General features: G+C 40.7%; 1 protein-coding gene across 4 annotated transcripts in view; it reads right to left on the reverse strand.

Moving 5' to 3' along the window:
- The window catches only part of frmpd3 (FERM and PDZ domain containing 3), an 80,084-nt gene that overhangs the window by 39,420 nt on the left and 18,578 nt on the right, over positions 1-22,086 (reverse strand). For 3 of the 4 annotated variants that reach the window (XM_034597491.1, XM_034597494.1, XM_034597489.1), the window contains exon 2: positions 3,823-3,930. The exons of the other annotated variant lie outside the window; for it this stretch is intronic. The gene's annotated coding sequence lies outside the window, so the exon portion shown is untranslated. The remainder of the gene's footprint in view (positions 1-3,822; positions 3,931-22,086) is intronic. 4 annotated transcript variants of the gene reach the window in all.

A 22,086-nucleotide genomic window follows, 5' to 3' on the forward strand; every position in this document is an offset into this window, starting at 1 on the left:
CTGAAATTAACACTGTAGCCAAGGCCAGAGAAAAGAAAGCCACAGTGTTCGGTGGCAGCTGTGAGCTCACCAACAGAATCTACAAGGAGCAGGATATAAACTAGAATTACCGCCGCGGGATTGTCAACCAGTCGAGCTGCAAGAAGTATGATCACAAGCTCCCCTTTTGTTCTTGAGTTATGGTGTTACTGTTGAATAATGGCTCAGAAAAGTGTTTTTGCAGAATCTGATTATGTCACAGTGAATTTGACCTTTGATTGTTTGGATCTAAAATGTCGTGACTTTCCTGTTTAATTCTATTACACATTTGTGTTAGATTTTCTCATACTTACAGTTTGAATTCTTTGGTTCACAGTGACCTTGACCTTTGGCCAACACAATCTAATAGGTTACATGTTGTATCCACTGTGTACAAGAAACTGAGGGAGGGAGAAGATACATGGAGACAGAGGAGCTAAAGAAATGTATTTATATAGCACCTTTCTAGTCTTGATGACAACTCAAAGTGCTTTACAGTACAGTTTTCTCCATTCACCCAGTGCATCTATGTGCAGAACCTTCTCTATAAGAAGGGTTAGATCTGTGGTTCAGTATCTTTCCTAAGGACTCTTTGACACGCGGAATGGGGAGTACTGGGATCGAACCGCCGACTTTCTGGACAGCCCCTCTACTCCCTGAGCCACAGCCACCCTAAATGGCAAGATGCACAGAGAAAGACAGAGATGGAAGGAGGAGTCTACCAGAGGCTGAGGATCAGCATGCTGAACTGGTAAATGCTCCACACTTGGAAATGCAGGCTGGTCTCTGATGGGTTCGTCTGTCTGATGTCGACTCTGCCGACTTTGAACAGGGGTGTGTGGAGCCCGTGCACAGAGGAAATGCACTGAGGTCCCGCAGCAGAGCTCAGCTCGTCAGACGGGGGGGGGGATCTCCACAGTATTAAGTCAAGCGGCAGACTTTTACTCAATTTGATCAATACAGCCATTGAATCAGGTCAGCTCCCATATTGGAAACGTTGCAAAAGAGTAGAAGAGACCTTTTAACCGGAGGGAATTGCCATTTGAGGCTGAGACTTAGTGTTAAATGGCTTCACTGTATTGAAGTACATCCACCTTTGATGAAACCCTTTGGAAAAGATGTGATACAGCATCGGAGCATCGGAGGCTCTAAACTGCCTCTGGGTGGTTCGAGCAGTTCAATGTCCTGCTGGTTAGCTCCTGTTAGTTTCTTATGCTGCTAAACCTCAGTGGTTAATCACACATTTATCCTGGAATCAGCATCAGCCTATGAATTATTTGGGAAGAAATGAGACGCAGAAAGTGTAAGATTCCAATAAATTCCAGCTTAGCTCCATTAGCATATTATTAGGTGTCTGCGAAGTGCTTCTGATGATGTAGTGGCAGCTTATCTGTACCTCAAGATTAATAACTGCCTAAACTGTCAGCCGGAGCTGTTCTTCTTCTCCACCAGTGTGCACTCAGACATCATTAAAGGCTGGGTAACAGATCACACAGGAATCTACCAAAGCATTATATGTATACCAAGCACATAGAGATGCAGGTTAGACACAAACTCCCCTTTCCTGTCCTGTGATAGCAATACCTTTCATATGCTTGAGTAGCTGTTTATGTCCCTCCTGGCAGATCTGTTTTTTTCCCCTGCACCTTTCTTGTCTATCCCCGAGACACCAGGTCCTCTGTGGCCTTCTCCATGCAGAACAGTTTGCTCACATCTCTGAGGAGGTGAAGGTTGCTCGCTTGTCTCCTCAGTGGTTATGTTGAGATGTTCAGTAGTGACATTTTATATGTTCACTACAACAATATGCAGCTGTGAAGCAACAGTGGAAAACTGTTGGCATGTTTGCCTTCGCTTTAAATGAGACATTTTAGGCATGCTAGCATGAGGGTTGGTCAGTCCGTCCACCACTAAAATATGTCAATCAATGCTGCCCTCTTGTACCGATGAGTCTGCATGATAGCGTCGGGGGTCCCGTACACGCGGTCTACCAATCATGAATCAGTCTCAGCTGTCGATGATGATGTCATGATGTTTAACCATTTTTATAGCATCAAAAACTGAATTTACTTTAACTAAATGTTATTTGCTTGAAAAATGACCACGCAAACAAACGGCAGTGTGACAAGGACTATCTAAAATGACAGAAACCATTGTTGTGAAAAATGTGTCTAACTTCTACTTTGACTTTTTAGCTTGGTCCATGTCCCATCTACTGAGATGAAGGAGGTGGGAATTATGAGCTATATGGCAGCCAGCCACCAGGGGGCTCTATTTTTGGGGAGCTGTCATGTCTTCCATCCTGATTTACAGTCTATGGTTAGGACCGTCATTGTGAGCATGCTAATATTAGTGTTTAGCTCAAACTACTTCTGTGTGCAAGTAGGCTGTAACTACAGAGAGCTGCTAGCAACGCTGATGACGTATAGCCTGGTTATAAGTGCATCGTAAAGGTTAGCTGCTTAGTTGAGCTCCACATGATGCACTGAGGAAGGTTTGAAACACCACAGTCTATGTGATGATAAAAAACGAACTCTGCAGCAGAGATAACATGACATTTTTGCTAATAAATTCAGCCATGTTGCAATGGGAATGCATATTTTCAGATTTTTCACATGTCCTGAGAGTAAGTTTTCTTAACATCTCCCAAAGATGGTGTTAATAACAGCCCAGCATGCTACACAACAAGCAGCTGAAGACACAGAGCTCAGTCCTCTGACATATTATTCTCTCGAAAAGCGGGGTGATAAAACATGTTGCAGTGATTCAGCACAGAGGAGAAGTGCAAGTGGCTACCTCTCAGACAAAAAGTGGGCTCATGAGTTTATTATTACCCAGAAACGCTTTTGGGGTAAACAACTTGGTTTTGATGTTGCGAACATTGTGTTTCATATGCTAATTGAGAAAATTGTTGAGATTTTTGTTTTTTTGTTACACTGTGTGTTAATAATACAATGAAGAATCAATGCTTTGTTTGTTTATCCTGAAATGTATAATCATATTTTATTCTAAAACAGAAGACAGGAATAATCACAATTGTGTATTTATTGAACACAGTACTTTTCCACACAATTGCTTATGACTGCAGCAAATGTGATTACTGTACTGACTGCAGTCATTTACTCTGCAGCATTATTAAACTGCCTCACACACATCCTGTTATGGCATCTGCCACGGGCTGATTTACCTGCCTCTAATAGACAAGCCACCACTCCACACCAGCTCTCTGCTCTCTGCTCACTGGCATGGAATCAATGCAGAGTTGCAGATGTGAGCGAAAAGCTGCAGAGGACGCGCACACACAAGCCGCTGCTGCGTTTGTGATCGCGCTTTTACTGCGACATCATGACAACGGAGGCTTCCCACTGAAACCAAATTCATAACCTCTGACAGGGTATAAGTCATGTTTCTCGGCGGTGAAGAAAAAGACACCGAGACTTAGAAGGTTAGAGCACCGGGAAAATTATGCACGGCTCATTTCAAATAGCTTATTAAAGCAAAATGATCAGTCAGCAAGAGAGAGGTGATGTAGAAAAATTTAACTCTGTAACTTTTGCCTATGGCTCACATTGCTAGAGGATTTAGCGTTTAATCCTTTTAAGATTAGTTTTAATGTGCTTTTGTGAGATCAAACTGAAAGGGAAAGCTTAAAACATATGATTCGTGTTCAGTGTAATCGTTAAGTTCAGCTTTGAACCAGGTTGAGCTTTTCTATTATGTAAACGCTCTCACGGTGTGATATTAATACAATGATCCTTGTACAGCTTTGGTTCATAAAAGACAGAGAGAAGATGGAAGTGTACTCACGATCTCTGAATGCTGACTGGGTGGCAGGAGGTTCTTTTTCTGAGCAGGGATCTCCCACTAACACCCGCTTGCACACACACTCAGGCGTCTGGTCGGTGGCGCGTGTACCTGTTGAGAGGCACAACGGAAAGTTAAAGCTTGTCACACTCGCTCCACTGACTCACTGATGCTCAGCCGCAGCGATGGTATGTCTCATGGCCATCTGTGACAGCACTAAGAGGCAGAAAATGAAGGGGAAGTCTGCTAATGACATCGGCCAGTCGTCGTACAGGGCGGCTGAAAGGTGTGATAAGTGGTTTGTGTTACGAGGGGGTGAGAACGACAGGTGCTTACTGCGCTCTGATTCTGTAGATTTGAAGTGGAACATGGAGATTGGCAGTTTAAAGACCCAGTGCGACAACAACAACTCAGAAATTCAATGTTTTCATCCATGTACTGCAGAGCTGAACATGGTTTTGATTTGTTGCTGTAATACGGGCAGCACCCCAGAGGACTGCGGGCCTGGTAGAAGTAGAAATGTATCACAACAGCAAGATCACACATGACTCATCAGTTTTTTCTGAAATTCAAATTGTGCTGCTTATGTTCACAGTGGCACCTTTGAATACCAACCAGTTTTGCACAATTTAAATTTGACCTAAACCAAAAGTAAATACTTGAAAAGCCATGTGTTGTAGTTTACAGATGATAAAACTAGAGTGTAAATGGTGTTTGAGTAAACATTACATTTTCCGTTTTGCATAACAAACCAATCATATCTGTGCATGCGCAGCTGTCTAGTTGTTTCTGTGGTATATGCCTCTCTCTTCTCTGCCTCTGCCTTCATGTTGCTCTCATTACAGCTGAGATCACAGACACGCTGTCTAACAAGAGTGCTCACTTGGATGACACTCGCTTGCTGTGTTGCTCAGGCTGCGTGTAGACTTTCACGCTTTCAAAGTAATCTTTTTTTCAGACACTGCTCTACATTAATGCAGGACATGGAAAACCATCACCTGTGTGCTCGACCCTTTAAATGTTCACAAAGCTTTTCCACTCTCGCACTGATTGGTGTCAGGACATCTGTGTATAATGGACTTGTTTACCACTTGCTAATGCACCAATTACCTGTCTGCCTTAAGATTTTTTGTTTCCTCATATATATATATATATATACCTTAGGTAATCAAGACACATTTATCCTGACTATTGCCCAGTTACAGCTTTGTACAGGTAAATCCACCTGGAGCCATCTTGCTTAGATGTCTGGGTAAGTGGTCTATCAGAAGCTAGAATTTCGTATGTCCATAATTCTGCCCTGATGGAAACTTGCCCACATCATTCAAATTCAGCATTTTGATAAAATACTAATCTCTTTAGGTTTACACAACCGTCACTTATTGGATAAACTCTGATGTATATACTGTTAGTCTCAGCTGTCAACAGCATTTCACACATAATGATGATCCACCAGGAGCTAATGGGTTTATGACATGAGGTGTCCATGTGGTGCCAGTGAAATATTCTGTTTCCTGTGTTTCTTTAAATGTATTTCTGAGAAACAGAGCCGGAATACATTTTTTGGGCATTTCGCCTTTATTGATAGAAAGTAAGCATGGAATGGAGAGGGAGAGGGAGAGTGGGGAAGACATGCAGCAAAGGAACACATCCTTCTAATTCATCATAAACAATCTGAAGGCTCCTCCTTGCAAGTTTAACAAGCATTTCAATATTATGTCCTTTATAACTATGCAAGCTATTACAGGAATATGAGATAAAACCTTAATTTAAGTTTATTAATTAAATTGATTCAGTAATCGTTTTAAATTAACTATAAACTCCTCAATTGGACCCAGCGGGGTGTGAGCTTGGATGAGTTTTAAACTGGCACAAAGGACATAAGAGCAGTATGAGCATGATAACAAGTCTCCTATTGCTCTCACTCCTTCCACATACCGGGGGAAGATTTTTAAATGTAACTAAAACTGTTTTCATCAACCTCATCTACTGTACCTAAACAAATCAAAGTTGCAACCAATTTTCATGTTGATCCATGTGATTTTGACTCAGCTGTATACACCCAGTCAACTCATTTAACTACCTCAATCGCCATGAACTCAATTTCCTGAATCAGGTGTCGTACACATTTGTTTAACACTTGATTGCTAAATTGCCATTGTCCTCTGATGTACTCAAGGCTTTAGCACTAAAGAAACTTCATATGGTGCACAAGGCTGGGGAGAAAATCTTTGCCCTACAGTGACTTTGTCCATTAATAATGCCAAAATATAAAGGAATTCTGCGTAGTTTTTTCTCACCTATAATGTCATGATGAATAGCTTTGTCTCTTATCGAGTGTTTTACCATCAGAAGCATGTATATACAGTACATGTTCACTTCCATGTCCAGCGTGGCAGGTAACATATATCAACATCAACACTTTGGCCATGGAATACATGGGTTCTTTTTTCTGTTGTTGTCTTACGTCTGAAGTATAAGTCGCCCGGTTACTTCAGTTGTATTGGATTCGGCTGCAACACTGTTTGGCCCTGAAACTTCTAAAGTGTTTTATTGACTCAAACACTTCACCCACCCCTCCATCGGCATAGAGGTGAGCAGATAATGTGTGAATTTTCATTGTTCAGTGAACTATCCCTTTCATGCAGAAGGTGACACAGTGACTGACACTTTATGTTCCTGCCCTGGTTATAAATTCCTGAGAGCAATTATGAACACGATGAAGGGTGACTGACATCTTATACTGTGTCAAGGTCCATATACTTGAAGTGTTAGTATGTGTGTATACGTTTGGAATTAAACTGTCTTTGCTGTATGTTAATTGTTATTTACCTAGTCTCAGCACACATTACCTGCTTGAGGAATCTCTCTCTACGATATCTTCATCGTTATATCTTGTTTTGGTCAACAAGCGCACTCATACTGATTTAAAGTACAGGTCTCATGCTACTGAAGTAACTAATGACCTTCCAACCACTGAAACGTGATGCAATTTAATAGTTCATCACACTTTTCTAAAGACAGACAGTGTGAAATACCCTGAGCGCAGTGTTCCTTCATTAATGGGCTCAATTACAGCCACATTCATTTGCTATCTGTACAGATGATATGTTTCAAAGAGAGGCTGCCTGCAGCTTTGATTCGCAGGAGGCACAAAGAGTTTCACTGGAACCTGGAGAACTCATACATAACGCTCCCCCACTGCTTCTTACAACTGACCCAGGAGGATTTTTTTAAACGACGGATATAGACTCCAAGACAAGAATCTGATGTGACATTAAAAGTGGGAAGAAATTAATTAGCACCAACGAGGCCCAGTGGTGGTTTCTGTTATAGTATTAAGGGTAAATGTTTCATAACCCTGCACATATCAGAACCTGGCTGCTGGTGCCCTAGCAACAATTAAGTCTCTCGAACCACTGCAGATCTGTTTGTCCTCAGACAAGCTTTGGCTTTTTTTTTTTGCTGTAGGAGTCAAAAGAGCACTCACACAACACAGAGCTGGAAAAAAGGGTGGAAAGATGGAGTCCGAGGGCGGGTAACAATTCTCACATCCACCTCTGTGGGCATTTCAATACATTGCGCCATTCACGCCTTTAATCTCATTCATCCAGAGTTCTGACACGAGCAGAGAAATGTAGATAGAGTGAGGTGGAGAAAAAAGATCAATAGTTAAAATTGCATTTAAAGAGACAAGAGAGTGATGTGGCTGAAAACTGTGCTACACGATCAGTGAGAGTGAACGAAAACAGTAGTGAACAGAGCCTTGAAACTCAAAGCTGTAGAACTCTGTAATGCTAAAGGGAAGCTACAGATTCAGGTGATCATCTTTTGTAGGCTCATCTCTACAAGTGACCCCTTTTACATTCTCCTTTGATACATCGTATTAAAAGTATTGACTGCTAAATCTAACCGGCTTTAAAGTATGGAAAAAGTAAGAAAGGTTGAATTTTCATGAATTTTTTTGTGTGTGGCATCATATACCAAGTCATTAAATCCAGACTGCGTGAAGTGAAAGTCAGAATCTTTGACACGTATAACACTTCGGGAAATAAGGATCTCCGTGTACACTTGTCAGTTCTTTATTTCTGATAGGTTGACGTGGGTGAAGCATCATTGCATCACACAGAAAATGTGACATATTTTATGTTTCTCTGCCACTGGCATGCACATTTGTATTTATTTTCTTTTCCTCATCATTATGACTTTTCCGTTGTGAGACAGACAGTCATTCCAGTTGCATCATGGTTATCACTGGTGTCATCTCGAGTCGCGGAAAATAGGTTTAGGTTTAGGGTTAAGTTTAAATTTGTATTTTCTGGAGGTGATAGTCATACATATGTTCAGTATCAAATAACAATTGTATCCATATAATTTCCCTCATAAACAAGGAATCAGTCACCATTGTCCGTTGCATTTGCATAGATGTTGACACTTTAACTCTCAAGCATACAGACCTACAGATTATTGATGGATTATAATTGTTTAATTAATTAATTACATTTTTTGTTGGGTTGTGGCATCTATGAAACATGTGAACAAGATGAACCAGTGGTTTGGGTTATTTTTAAATATTCATATTCAGGGTTAAGGTCTGGGTGGAGTTTGCATGTGCTATCCGTGTCTGTGTTGGTTTTTATCCGGGCACTCTGGCTTCCTCTCACAGTCCAATGACATGCAGATTAGGTTAATTGGAGACTCTAAATTGACAGTAGGTGTGAATGTGAGAGTGAATGGTTGAATGGTCTCTGTATTTTTGGTCCCATACGATACTGGCTACTGGCCCAGGGTATGCCCCACCTCTCGTCCAATGTCAGCTGGGGTTTGCTCCAGCCCCACCGCGACCCTCAAAGGAAAAGCTGTATAGATGATGGATGGATGGATGATTGTGTAGTAATGACGATATTTCCCCTTTATTGTTTGGTCCTATTCTACAATAGGGCCGGCATATCTTTGTATGATGTTTTTGTCTCTTGAGAAGACATTTGTCTGATTCAAGTGAACGGTCTTGCCAGGTCAGATCGTCAGGTCCTTTCACTACTTTGTGCCACAAATTAATCTAAATCATAATGTTTAAAGGCCTCTTTCCCTTTCAGTCCCTGCATCTTTTTTCTCTTTACTCCCATATTCTTCAACTCACCTAAATGATGCTCATTCCTCTCTTCAGATTTTTTCCTCACATCCATCCCTAGCTCCACATTTTCCCTTTTTGTCTTTCTTCCATGCATCATCTGACTTGTATATTCAGTAAACAGAGCCTGACCCTTTGTCCACCTTTGCCCATGACATTCAGACTATATTCTCTGCATTCTCCCCCCCCATCACAGCTCCTGCCCGCTCCCTGGACACATACTGCAGAGCTTCTTGTTTGTCCTGTGCAAACAGTGTCTGTCTGCCCCTTTTCTTCTCTGCCGTTTTGTCCTTCACATCTTTCCACTGAGGTCATTTATATATTTACAATATTATTTACCACTTTGTCATATTTAAAGTGCCAATTATTTTCTGTTGGGTTCTACTAGAATAGGCTTACAAGCTATAATGTTCAAAATACACAATAACTGTCTTACAAAATATGTGCTGCAGCCCCTCCTTTCATGCTCCGTTTTAGCTTTTGACTCACCTCCGCAAAATCATGGTCTGCTCTGATTGGTCAGCTGGCCCACACCTTTGTTATTGGTCTTCCAGTCAGAGTATGTGCCAGAAATGTCACAGCCCTTACAGAGAGCTTCCTGATCAACTGTAAACTGCTGTTGCCACAGTGACAATGGCATTGCTTCTGCCATACCAATTTGAGGCAAACTAGCTGGTAGGTAAGCATGATACACGTTACTGGATGTCACACACACTATATGACACACTAATGAAATGGAACAACCCTAAAAGCATGATTTGAGCACTTAAATTCTCATATCATGCTTTTAGGGTTGTTCCATTTCATTAATCACATATTCTACACGGTATCCATATATTGATGCTACGCACCCACAGGGCTGGCACCTGCTGTGTTCCTATGGTAACATGATGAGATGCCTCATAAATGCAGGTACATTCAGCTATCATCTGTAATTGGGGCTCATTAGCCCATGAGCCTGAACCATGATTCTAAACCAATAAGATGAACATAAAGAAATCACTTTGCTGAAGGAGGTGTGAGGTGGACTGATCATAATGTTTAGTCCTGGGACGTCATTAGTCAGACACAGTAGACACAGACACAGAAACTGCACATTATCACATCCACACCAATGATAGAGAGAAGTCCCAGGTTTAAATCAGCAGTGTAATATTTATCATTTCATAAACTGGGTCCTGAAGAGATTTCAGCACCATGGACAGCGACTGTCTTTACATATGGAGCTCAACAGTGTGGTTCCGGAAGTAAACATCCCATTCATTTTGTGAATAGAAATTTATATTGACAGCAATAATATTGTAACCATCCAAGGAAGACTCACCACAAGCTCCGAGATTGTGAATTTATCTTTTATACATAGAACCACAAAGTCCATATGATATTAGTTAGGACCAACTTGTAAGTTCACAATGGTTTATGGGATGGCAATGTTTTTTTTTGGTCCAAATCAAAATGTTTTATGGTGATGATTCATCTTGTAGCTGGTGAGCCTGTTTCCAGGTTTAAATTCCTATTAATAAGGATTTTCTGAAATGTCCTGAGGAAATTAATGGGAAATAAACTTCGTGGACCACAGCCATTCTAAAAGTGGGCGGTCACTGTTACTCTATTAGAGAGAACAGAAGTGAGTCTGTCAAAGATGGACGACCCATTAAGGCTCTAACCATCTATAGCCAAACATGAAATATACCATTTGAGCATTTCTTTTACCAAGACATGAAGTTAATTTGTGGACAGCCTCTGCTTAAGCTAGCCCCCCTGGAGTTTGCCATGATGCACTTTGTATGCACAAAGATTTTCCTGACACCAAATGCCAAATAAATATATCAATAAACAAGCAAACCTCTAATCTCCATTAATGATTTGCTTTTCTTGTGCAATTAGGATGGATAGGGAACCTACTTTATTTCTTGTAATTGTCATTTATTTGAAAGTTTTTCAAACCACCAGGCCTCCAGCTTCCCTTTAGAACTAAGCACATTACCTATTCCTCCTCCCCTGCATCCCCCGATGTCCTTTCTTCAACTGTCACTCACTGCATCTGCTCACTAATGGAAGCCTTAAAAGGACTATTAAAGAAGAAAATAATGGTTAAACAATACACATATATTTAACAAACCTCTTAGCCATTTCATTTTCTGCATTAGCGGTGGTGACTCAATGGGGAAGGCTGAGGCAAGGTGTCACTAAAAGCCCATAATGAAGCAGACTGTTTGTCAGGGAGGAAGATAAGGCCTGTAATGGCCCAGGTTCCTGTATTGTCAATATGCATCCTAGTGCCTCCTAAGGCTCTGCAGATATATGAGCAGGTGCTTTCGCTCTCTGTGCGATAAGACATGACAGTGGCCGATGGAACCGTTGGATTGCGTGTGAACGGAGAAAAAAGTGAACGCTATTTGAATTTGGATTTCCATAATAAAGCTGCTGAAGTGTCCAGGCTTAGTGACATCTCAGTGGTCCAGCTGTTTGTCGAGCGTAAATGCTTCCAATTTAACGGCAGCCTGTAAGTTTGTGCTATCTGCGTACAAATTGATTTGTGTGTTCTGCCTTTGATCACCTCTCTGTCAGATGTTCACGCTAGCTCCTAACCGGGTTTAGCTTTAAATGGAAATCAGCGGGTTGGCCTTTTCCCTCTATGGCCTCTGCTGAGCCATGCTCCCCCTTTGTATAAAGACATATTCGCTAATTAAGATGGTTAGTCCTCGGGGGTCGTTGTTCTCTGCAGCCAGCTTCTTTACTCACTGTAGGAATGAGAGGTTGACAGGTCGCACCACAAGGGTCCGTGCAAATCACTTGATGACTGAGCGGGTGAATGTTGTACCTGCATTTGCATGTCGTTGAGCAGCAGTTGATGTAAAATAATGGAGTAGTAATGAAGAGGACTTAAAGCCGCTCATATCACTGAAATTTAATTAGTTATTTCAACATGAAAGCAAAGTAACTGCATCTTACAAAATATAGCACAGTTACTGCATTCTGCACATGCCGAGACCTTCTGAATATGTCATTCTGGTTTTTACTGCAAGTCATTAAAATATTTTGTAGAGTGCTTTTGTTGTAAATTCTTTTCATATCAGTAACGCAAATTGAAGTAGCAGTACCAAAGAGCTGAGAGTTTCTGGCCTTTGTTCATCTGCACAATAGGGTTGGGCGATTAGATGAATATATCGTCTATCGGTGATTGGGTGAGTCAGTTGATTTTTTGGGCCTATTTTTACAGCGATTTATGTCGACATAAATAATTAACCCAGGAAGTGGCAGTTAAATATTTTATTTTATATTTATTCATACATTCATTCAGATCCTCCTGACTCTACTCACTCACTCTCTCTCTCTCTCTCTCTCTCTCTCTCTCTCTCTCTCTCTCTCTCTCTCGCACATACACAGACACATGCACACACAAACATGTTATCAAAAACAACATTATTTGGTTTCAGGGACCACAAATGACAGTCAGGGTTATTTGCACATAGAGGGAGTGAGATCTGATCACCAGTGGTCACAGGAGACACATTCAGGACACATTTTAACGGCAGGTGTCAACAGACGAACTTAACGCTGTCCGCTTGTGATGGGATCTCTCTGGACAGATGTTAATAGCAGGATAATGTATTTGCTAATTCTCGTGCAGATTTCTGATGTTAGAATCTTTTGCCAGTATTCCATGTTTGAAAAGGCGAAAAATTTGGTCCTTTGACTTGCTGGTTGTGTCAGATTAAAAACAAAAAGAAATAAGTGACTCCTCTCTGCAACAAGCTCTTCCATAATTGCCTTTGCTGATACTATGCATGCACACACACACACAAACACACACACACACCTGCATGGATATATCGTCAATAGTTGACAGTTGTTGAGCTGATGGTGCCCGATTGAAGAATTATAGCATATCGCCTTTTAAATGAACAATGGATCAAATGATAATGTGTGATGTGAAAGCTGGTGGTCACAGTGATTGAACCCTCTGCAGTATCCTCTCAGCTGAGCATCTAAGAACCCAAAGCTTGTTTTGGTTTTATGCCACCTGAAGTGTATTGTTTTGGTTCACTCCCACAGCTCCCACAGCTCCCACAGCTCTCATCAGCTTCATTTCAAGGAGCAGAAAGAACTAGGTGGTAAACATAGTGAAGGATCAGTTGATGTGTATATGCTGGATGTGTAACTAGGGATTTGTTTGCTAAAAAGGTCAGGATACTTCATCTGGTGATAATAAGTCGATGTTTAAAGCTTGTTACCCCAACTGGCAAAACAAATTAAAACTTTTCATTCTCCTTTAATAAGACATGTCATTACCCAAGAGGCAATGGCATTTCAACTTCTTCATTTTGTAATAAATGCCACCAAAAAGCAGACTCTCATTAAATTGAACAGGATTGCATATATGCAATTAACTTGCTCAGTTTATTTTTGTAAGATTTATGGCAGATAATGTCAAATAGGCTACACCCACACACACACACACACACACACACACACACACACACACACACACACACACACGCACACACACACACACACACACACACACACACAAAGTTTGTTTTGAACTCTTATACAGTACTGTGACAAATGATAATTTTCATGATGGAATTATATTAAATGAATTGTTTTCTCCAATAATCAACTGATCTATCACGATTACCCAGAGCTCAAAGTGACACCTTCATGCTTCTTTGGTGCAATAAACAGTTTGACCTCAAAATGATAAAAAATATATGTTTAAACATATATGAACAGAATTAAAAGGGAAAGCAGCCAACAGCAGCAGACATGTTCTGTACAATAAGTAGACATTTTAAAAGCATAATTTTTTAGGGATTTGATGTGTTATTAATCTGTTGTGAAAGTATCATCGAGTGGAAATGACTTGTTTAGAACTTAAAACTCAAAGTTTAGGACTCAGGTCGTGAGTGCAAACCCTTGAGACTCGTACTTGTAAAAACAATGACTTGGTTCTTCCTCTGCCTCTGTCTTCCAGAAGCTACTGATATTTCCCCCACGAGGGCCAGTTGCACAGACCTTGCTAAGCTCATTATGATGATTTACTTTGCAGCTTGATGTTTACACCCCAGGACAATAATACATGATTACCTAATGAATACAGAGGCAAAATGGGCCTAAAGGAGAACAGTGAATAGGAAGGTGGGCAACTAATTAATGTACTCTTTTTCTCAGAATAATAATGCAGTTCTGTGTGTGTGTGTGTGTGTGTGTGTGTGTGTGTGTGTGTGTGTGTGTGTGTGTGTGTGTGTGTGTGTGTGTGTGTGTGTGTGTGTGTGTGTGTGTGTGTGTGTGTGTGTGTGTGTGTGTGTGCTGGTGCTGATGGGGTTTGTTGGATGATCACCAGTTTGTAATTCCCTGCACATCTCGGAAATAAGGTCGAATTGGCTGCAGTCGTGGGACACCTTATACTTGCCTGTCTTTGGAATTATCCAAATTACTGAGATAATTTTCAGCTCGAGCTGACCCAACAGTGGAACCTAACTTTATAATAATGTTGTGTAATTATTTTTCAATTTTTGCGCAGACATGGTTGGTTTCACAGGTGAACCGAGAATCAAATTAGCACATCATTGTAATATGCTCTCAAAGAAATGAAGAGATTTACACAGAAAAGCAAATGAGAAATAAAAAAATCTGCCGGCCTGATCAGCAGAATATTGTTTTGATTTGAAGTAATTAAAAGCTCAGTCGGCTGAAATAAACTCAGCTTTTGATATTCAAACTGTAGATCTATATTCACAATATTAGATCCTACATCCACTTCCTTTTATAAAGTAAATGGTCTCATGAGAAAAAGGGCTGCAGTCTTAATCCATTTCAAACTCCTTGCATTTAAATTTGAAACAAATAACTGGTGTGCTAACAGCATCTGCATGATAATGCAGGTACTAAAAAGACAAAAGATAATCAATTTCCTCAACTGTTGTGCTTAAAGAGATAGTGCACCAAAAAATGAAAAGTCACTCATTATCTACTCACTCCATTATCTACTCACTCCATTCTGATGGAGGGGTGGGTGAAGTGTTTGAGTCAACCCCTCCATTAGCATAGTGGTGAGTAGATAATGAGTGAATTTCCATTTTTCTGTGAACTATCTCTTTAATGACACATTGTACAGTAAGTAAAGGATCTGAATACTTCCACCAATGCATAGAGTACACACATACACACTCCATCAGTCAAAAAAATGTTGGACCAAAAATATAATATAATAACTATACGTATATTTTTACAACATACAAAGGATACAAGTGTAATCTGGGCATTTTTCTTCCTACCACTGTGAACTAAAGCATCACTAATTAAAAAGGTGCTCTGGGCATTAGCCTTGGCGGAAGTAAGTGCTCTGTCTCGCCATGTCAAAGCAGTGTTTCTCATCAATTATTTAAACTGTGGCCGCCTGCCATATTCTGATTTCTCCTCTCCACAGTTTCATAATGAGCTAAAAATGTTTTTACACTTCTCATAATAATATAAGAGATCTCTTACTTGGTCTTTTGCTCCGTTGCTGCATTGTACTGTATAGCTGTTTGCAGGGCAGCGTGTTTGCTCACATGCTCACGCTATCGCCCATAAAGTTGTAATCCGTCCGTCTAGACCTTATATTTTCAGCTGCAGTTGTGTGTGTGCCCACAAGTGGCATGCAACGCGATAATTTGTCTTTCACTCTATAGTCTGGGTATCGGTCACTCGCAATCTCTTGCGCATGAAAGCGACGTGTGTGCGAATGCATGTGCAGATTGAATTAATTCTGTTCATAACACTGCAGAGAAAGTGGAACGAAATTCCTGGAACTTTCTTTTGATGTGCACCAATAATGGTCCTTTTCTGAGCCATACCACATCCTTCCACCAGGTTTCATGGTAATTCATCCAGAAATCCATATTCCTGCTACTAATGGACAGACACATGCATAAAAACATTACCTCCTTGGCAGAGGTACATATTTCTATGATCATTCCGCTGTACAGCTGCTCTTGTATGACATTGAGAGCAGCATCACACTCAGGACTCAATCCTACTTATCAGTAACTGCACTTTTCAAATAACCCTGATGATTTCTCATCTTGGGCTTCAGACAGAAAGTCTGCATTATGAACTGGAGGGGTGGGGTTTAGATAAAGTGAAAAACCCTATCCACTTGCATTGGGGACTTTGTATGTGCCTGTTTCTCTGGAGCTTTAGCCAAAGGACTAAAAGTCAGTTCTTTGCTAAACGTGTCTCCTGTGAATCTGTTAAGGTGGCAAGCTAAATTCCCTTTAAATCTTTAGAAAGACTCTGCACACCATGGTCCAAATATTTACCTGATAAGAAGCCAAACTTTTGTTCTTTAACCTTCATCAGGGCAAGTACTTGGCAAAGGGAACCTCTAAGCTTATAATGGCTTCAGATTGAGCACACCTACAGTACAAATTGTTAAAATGACACTTCAGAGAGAATACAGCCACTTTCTTAGTCTGCTGTTCCTAAAACATTACACCACGGTACTTTCATATACACATCGTGCTGTGCTCTGAGTTGTATCTCATTACTTGTTTATAAGTCACAATCTTAGCAGATTCTTTTGTGTACTTAGGAAAGCTATTACTTCGTCAAATAGTTTTTCTTCTTTGGAAAAGTGCATTATCAATCATGGTCCCATTAAGAACAACTGCGGGGTTATTGCTTTTATTGATTTTTTAAAACTATAGAGTTTTGCTTTGGTCTTAAAAGCAGCTTTTGTCCAGCTGCCAGAGCTGTGTTACATTCATCTGTGATGCTGTTTCATACAGACCAAACACTCCAACAGTTAAATATAGAAGGAAGAGAATATTGTCCAGAGGCGCTCTCTGTGAAATATTTAATCCAGACATAACTGTTAATGTTTTCTATCCTTCAATTTAAATCCACTGTTAACTAAGCACATGGCTCCTTCAGTGACTTTTCTACTTCTCTTTACTGTCCTGTCTTTGATGGTGATATGTTGATTTAACCAGGAATCAATTACTAATATTTGTTTTTACCTAATTTCACCTAGTTTCATTTAAAGCATCAGTATATTTTGTACATTTGCACATGTAAATTATAATTGCTTTTGTTTATATGGGTTTTATATTACCCCGATTTTTATTCCAATTATGGCTACATGTGCCAACAATCCCTGAAAGAGACTCTTCTCCCTGAACAATGAAAGCATCAGTTACTCAGCAAGTAATGTTCTTAAGTTAAACAAAGCATTTTACCTCTACATAGGAGATTCATTCGTTTCTTGTTTTCAACCAATGTCAACTTTATAAGCAAGTTGTTCCTAAACCTTAAGTATTCATTATTATCATTATTTTAACCCTGACTATGAAGTTTCCCTAATCATAACCAGATAGTCATTTGAACACAAATCCCATTATTTCCTCATCCATAAGTTCCTATTTTATCCCATTTCATCAAACCTCATCAAAATTCTGCCCAAATCTTTGCCTAAAAATCTTTGCTTTTGGACTTTGGCCTCGTTGTTTACCTTCCATATGGTCTTTGGGTTTGTGTCTCGTTTGTTTACCCTTTGAGTTTGTTACTTTCTGTTTTAGGTTGTACATTGTCTCTCATTTTAGAGTATTTCACTCCCTGTCGTTCATCTCGTCAGTACTCAGTACCCAGTCAAGGTACCAGCATTTAAAATTCCCAGTGTTTATTACACTTGCCTGTATGGCCAAGCTGAGATTTTTGATCATGCCCTTTGCGTCTGTAGTTTTTCAGACTAAAAACGGTCTATTGTGTGTCGTCTGCATTTGGGTTCTTGTCTGCTTTCAGCCCTGACAATGTCTATGCAAAACAGAGTGTGGGGCACACTGCATATTCAGTGTTTGATGAGTCTTGCCTCCACAATATGCTGGCTGTTAGAAAGAGCTCCTCAGCCTTATCCTGTCCAGTGTCCCTCTGAACTGATGCATAACAGAAAACCTCCATTTGATGGTTATTCAACCCAGATGAAACTACACTTTACCTGCACTCTCATATATTTATAAATCATGTACTTGAAATCTAAAAAAAAACCCTTGGGGCGGCCCACAGCTCACTGAGAACAAGTGTCCACTGACATACTGTACAGCACTACAGTGTCGTCTTGAGGAGCCAATTACGACTCTGTAACATAACCGACAACTTTGTGCTTCAGAGACCCTGCACTGAACTCTTTAAAAGTCCAATCTCAAGGGAGAGTGGTAAAAGCATTGCATCATAACAGGTTGAAGAGCTGGAGGCCATCTCGTCTGCTCGTCATCCAGTGAAAGCTATTACACAGAGAGGGTCACGGAGACGCTGTGTGAAGACTCTTTGGACCTCAAATGCCGAGCTCGCCGAAAACCCCACCGAGAGAAAGAAGCTTCAATCGATTTAAGGTCGTCAAACAAGGAGCGATGTTATTTCAGCGTTTGGCTCCGGAGCGTAAGCTGCTGCAACGAGTCATGTTCATCTGTATGTTTACACAAATAAAACAGAGTATGGAGAGTTATGTAAATGAGGTATGATACAAGAACTCTTACAACACTCAAAATGAGAGGCCTTTGTTTTTCCATTTCAGGAAATTGTTCCCAATTCAGCGACTAACTGAATAACTGAAGAGATCTTCATAGGCTGACGCACTGAGAGGACTTGATGACTCAAACGGTGCTGCGCTCTATTTAAAATGAAGCATTATGGGCTGAGGGGGCCTACACCATTTATTTGGAGATAACTGACAGGACACAGGAGGACGTCTGATCCTTGTGGCTACTGTCTTTGTGTGTGTGGCTGCGTAAAGGTGAAGAGTCAAGCGAATGTAACGGTTGTTTTATCAGCAGCTGTGATTGAGTTTAATGACAAGCACACGTTTCCCCTCATCTGATGATTAAACACAGAGTCTTTATGACAAAAGGACTTTTTTTTTGCAGGAAAAACGGATAAAAGTTTAATTAGGGGGGAAAAAACGGTCGGGCTGATACTAAGGAGGAACACTTGTAATAACAACATGAGCAAAATAACATTCTGCTCAGGCTGTGTAATACGAAACCCACTTTTTAATCCTTGCTCATCTGCGCTGATTTTGAAAGCTATTTACACTTCCTTGCTATGTTTACACTGATTTAATAAAGTCCCTGTAGAATTGAAAACAGTCTCATCTCCATATTCACTCAGTTAGAGAAACTTTAAATTAGAGCCTGGATCTGCTCCGGCTTCTCTTGTTTTCACCTGTGTAGTTCATCCAGTTACAAGCCATTGAGCAAATCTATGATCTATAGCGCTGTCTCCAGGGGCTGATGGGTAATATGCAAAGCAGCTCAGCCCACATTCTGCAGGAGCCATAAATTTGCTGGGGAAGAGCTCACGAGGGCTGTGATTAGGTAAGGAGGTTGTGTCGGGGTGGCGCTGTGCACCATATCCTTTTGCCTCCTCAGCATTCCTGTCACGCATCTTAAACATCACGCTCTTCGTGGGCCCCATAAAAACCGAGATCATTAAAAGCACCTGCATTGGACCAGTAAAGCTCACCTCTCGTTTGAACAGAAGACACGACAGTCACAAATTTCAGCACACAACACACACGCACAGAGTGGTCAGATAATGTTGGCACACATGGGATTGTTCACTGCTCTGGAAATGTTGAAGGTTGAGATGAACATTGATTAGTGGCTGCAGAACAGGTTATGGCCCCACTCTGCATCAATACGTCAGAGTTGCCCTTTTCCTCTGCACGGTCCCAGTTGTGACTGCAAATCTCCGGCTGTCAGATCTGTGTACGTTTTCAAGTCAGAAATACTTGACTTCACGGCACCGGTGGCTAAGATGTAGACGTCAATGCGTTCCTTTCATTTAGGGACAATTAGACTGTTTTGATAGGCTACCATAAAACACTGCGCTGCAATTCAGATATGAAAAAATACAAACACGGATTGATGATTGCAAGAAACTCTGGGCACCATTCTTTCAGTGTATTGTATGAGAAAAATAATGATAAATGTGGCCAGATGTGTCATTTACCAGCGACACCTAAACCCCATATTCAGCCTACATTTTGTTTTTCATGTCTCCTCCATTCCTCTTGTGTCAGTCAGAGCTGTACACTTTCAAAAACAACTGTTCCGGTACGTAAATGTGTTTTATTTTGTAGATTTTTCTCTTTCATTTATTTTTGTAATGAAACATTGATGATTGAAAAATTACAATGTAAATGTCTCTTTTAGTGGAGCTATTATTAAGTAATTTAACGGATCATAAAACAATAGGGGTGGATACTAATAATCTAAGTAAAGTGCTTCATAAACTCATTATATGTGTTTTCGATATATAAAATGTTAATTTGAGAAATAGCTTGTGTCTTGTCACATAAATATAGTGGAATAATGGACAATAATTTGCTCTAAAATGTCGATAAATATATTTATAAATTAGCAAAGAATGGAAATAACCTCCTTCAGTAATAGTACTTGTGGTTTCCTTAACCACTGGACAAAACCTCTTCTACAAGTTTGTTAATAAGAACATTTTGAAAATAAGGCTTCCATTTATACATGTATGAAAATGTCTGTGAAGCAATACAGGCAATTGGTCATCTTAAAATAAATATGCCGGGAAAAAAACAAATCTCCTCCTGCTCTGCCCCTTAAAAAGCTGAACAGTTGCTCAGATTTTTAGATTTTATGTTGAAGTATTGCTTTCGTTTTGCCGAAACATGTTTCCTAGCTAGAATTCCAACGGTTCCTTCAGAGGTGATAAATGCAGCATGGGAACCTTCGCTGAATTATAAACACTTCATTTTTTCATACTCACATTCTTGATGCACTGTGCTGTAATGGACACGGACGTGGCTGCATGTCCAACTCTGCCCTCCTGCAACCTCGTAATCATTTCATACAAGTAGAGCATGTCTGGCTCTAGAATACAAACGATTCTTTAAATGAAATCCCAAGAACTAAAGTAATTCCCAGTGAAGTCAAAGTCGATCTCATACCATTTATATCATGCGCTGACATACAGGATCAATAAATCTGAGTATTGGCTTGAAAACGAATCTCCATCTCTGTTGTATTTTCCTCATGATGACATTTATACCATTTTTGTCTAGAACCTAATGTCATACATCGCTTCACACAAACACACAAACACACACACAGGCACACAAAATACAATTTTTTGATTTCACATGCCATTACTGTAAAGCCTTGCGGCCTCCCTCTGAGGAGCCAGGACCTCGGGCGGTTCGGCACATTACTGCTGCCTCCTCCATACATCACTGTGTGGCAGCCAGCTCATCAACAGCAGCCTGAGAGGATGTCGAGGCCCTCGCCTCTTTTTCCTCTAGTTATCAGGGAAGCAGCCCTCACCCACTGAACCCCTGAAGCTGCCAGCGAGTGCATGGGGAATGATGAACACTGTGTGCACTCTTTTCCAACTGGAGTGTCACTCGAGTGTCATTTTAGGACAACTGGGCCGTGTGTCTTCTGTGGGATTCAGTCACACCCTTGCCCCTGCCTTTGGTAATCACCTGATAAATTACCTTTAGGGAAGGTGGAGATTAAACGTTGCTCTGAAGTTTCTACTTTGCAAAGATAGCCCCCCCCCCCCCCACTCTCTTATCTCAGCAGGCTTTGAAAATAGCAGGAAAAAAAAACAAGGCAAATAAGCTGGTCGGTCTGCTCTGATTTTTTTCTCTCTCCCTAAACTTCAAACCGCCTCAGTGGCAGATATAAAAATAGAAACCGTCATAAATGCATTAATCATTTAACTCTGTGTGACTCCAATCAGCTGGGTCTCGACTGTACCCTGCATTAAGTAGTCCCCAGGTACAGGCTGTAGAGGGAGCGTAATCACAGGAGACAGCTTTGTTCTCACAGCCATGTTCTATGCTGAGATCGCTATCTGAAGAGGAACATCTGTCTGTGTGTGGCTGTAAGCTTTTGTCATAGCAGGCTCCAGCATCCGGCTCAGAAAGCAATCCACTTAACTCATGCACAAACACACACTACACACACACACACACACACACACACACACACACACACATTGATAACAAATACACTTCAGAATCCAGCACAGGAGAAACTCAAGGAATGTGTGTCAGTTTCTCCCTGATGCTCTGACAAAGACTGCCAGAGGAGCAGCATTCAAAGTAATTACTCCGC

This window comes from Hippoglossus hippoglossus, chromosome 10 (genome assembly GCF_009819705.1).
Source record: "Hippoglossus hippoglossus isolate fHipHip1 chromosome 10, fHipHip1.pri, whole genome shotgun sequence".
Classification (NCBI taxonomy): Eukaryota; Metazoa; Chordata; class Actinopteri; order Pleuronectiformes; family Pleuronectidae; genus Hippoglossus; species Hippoglossus hippoglossus.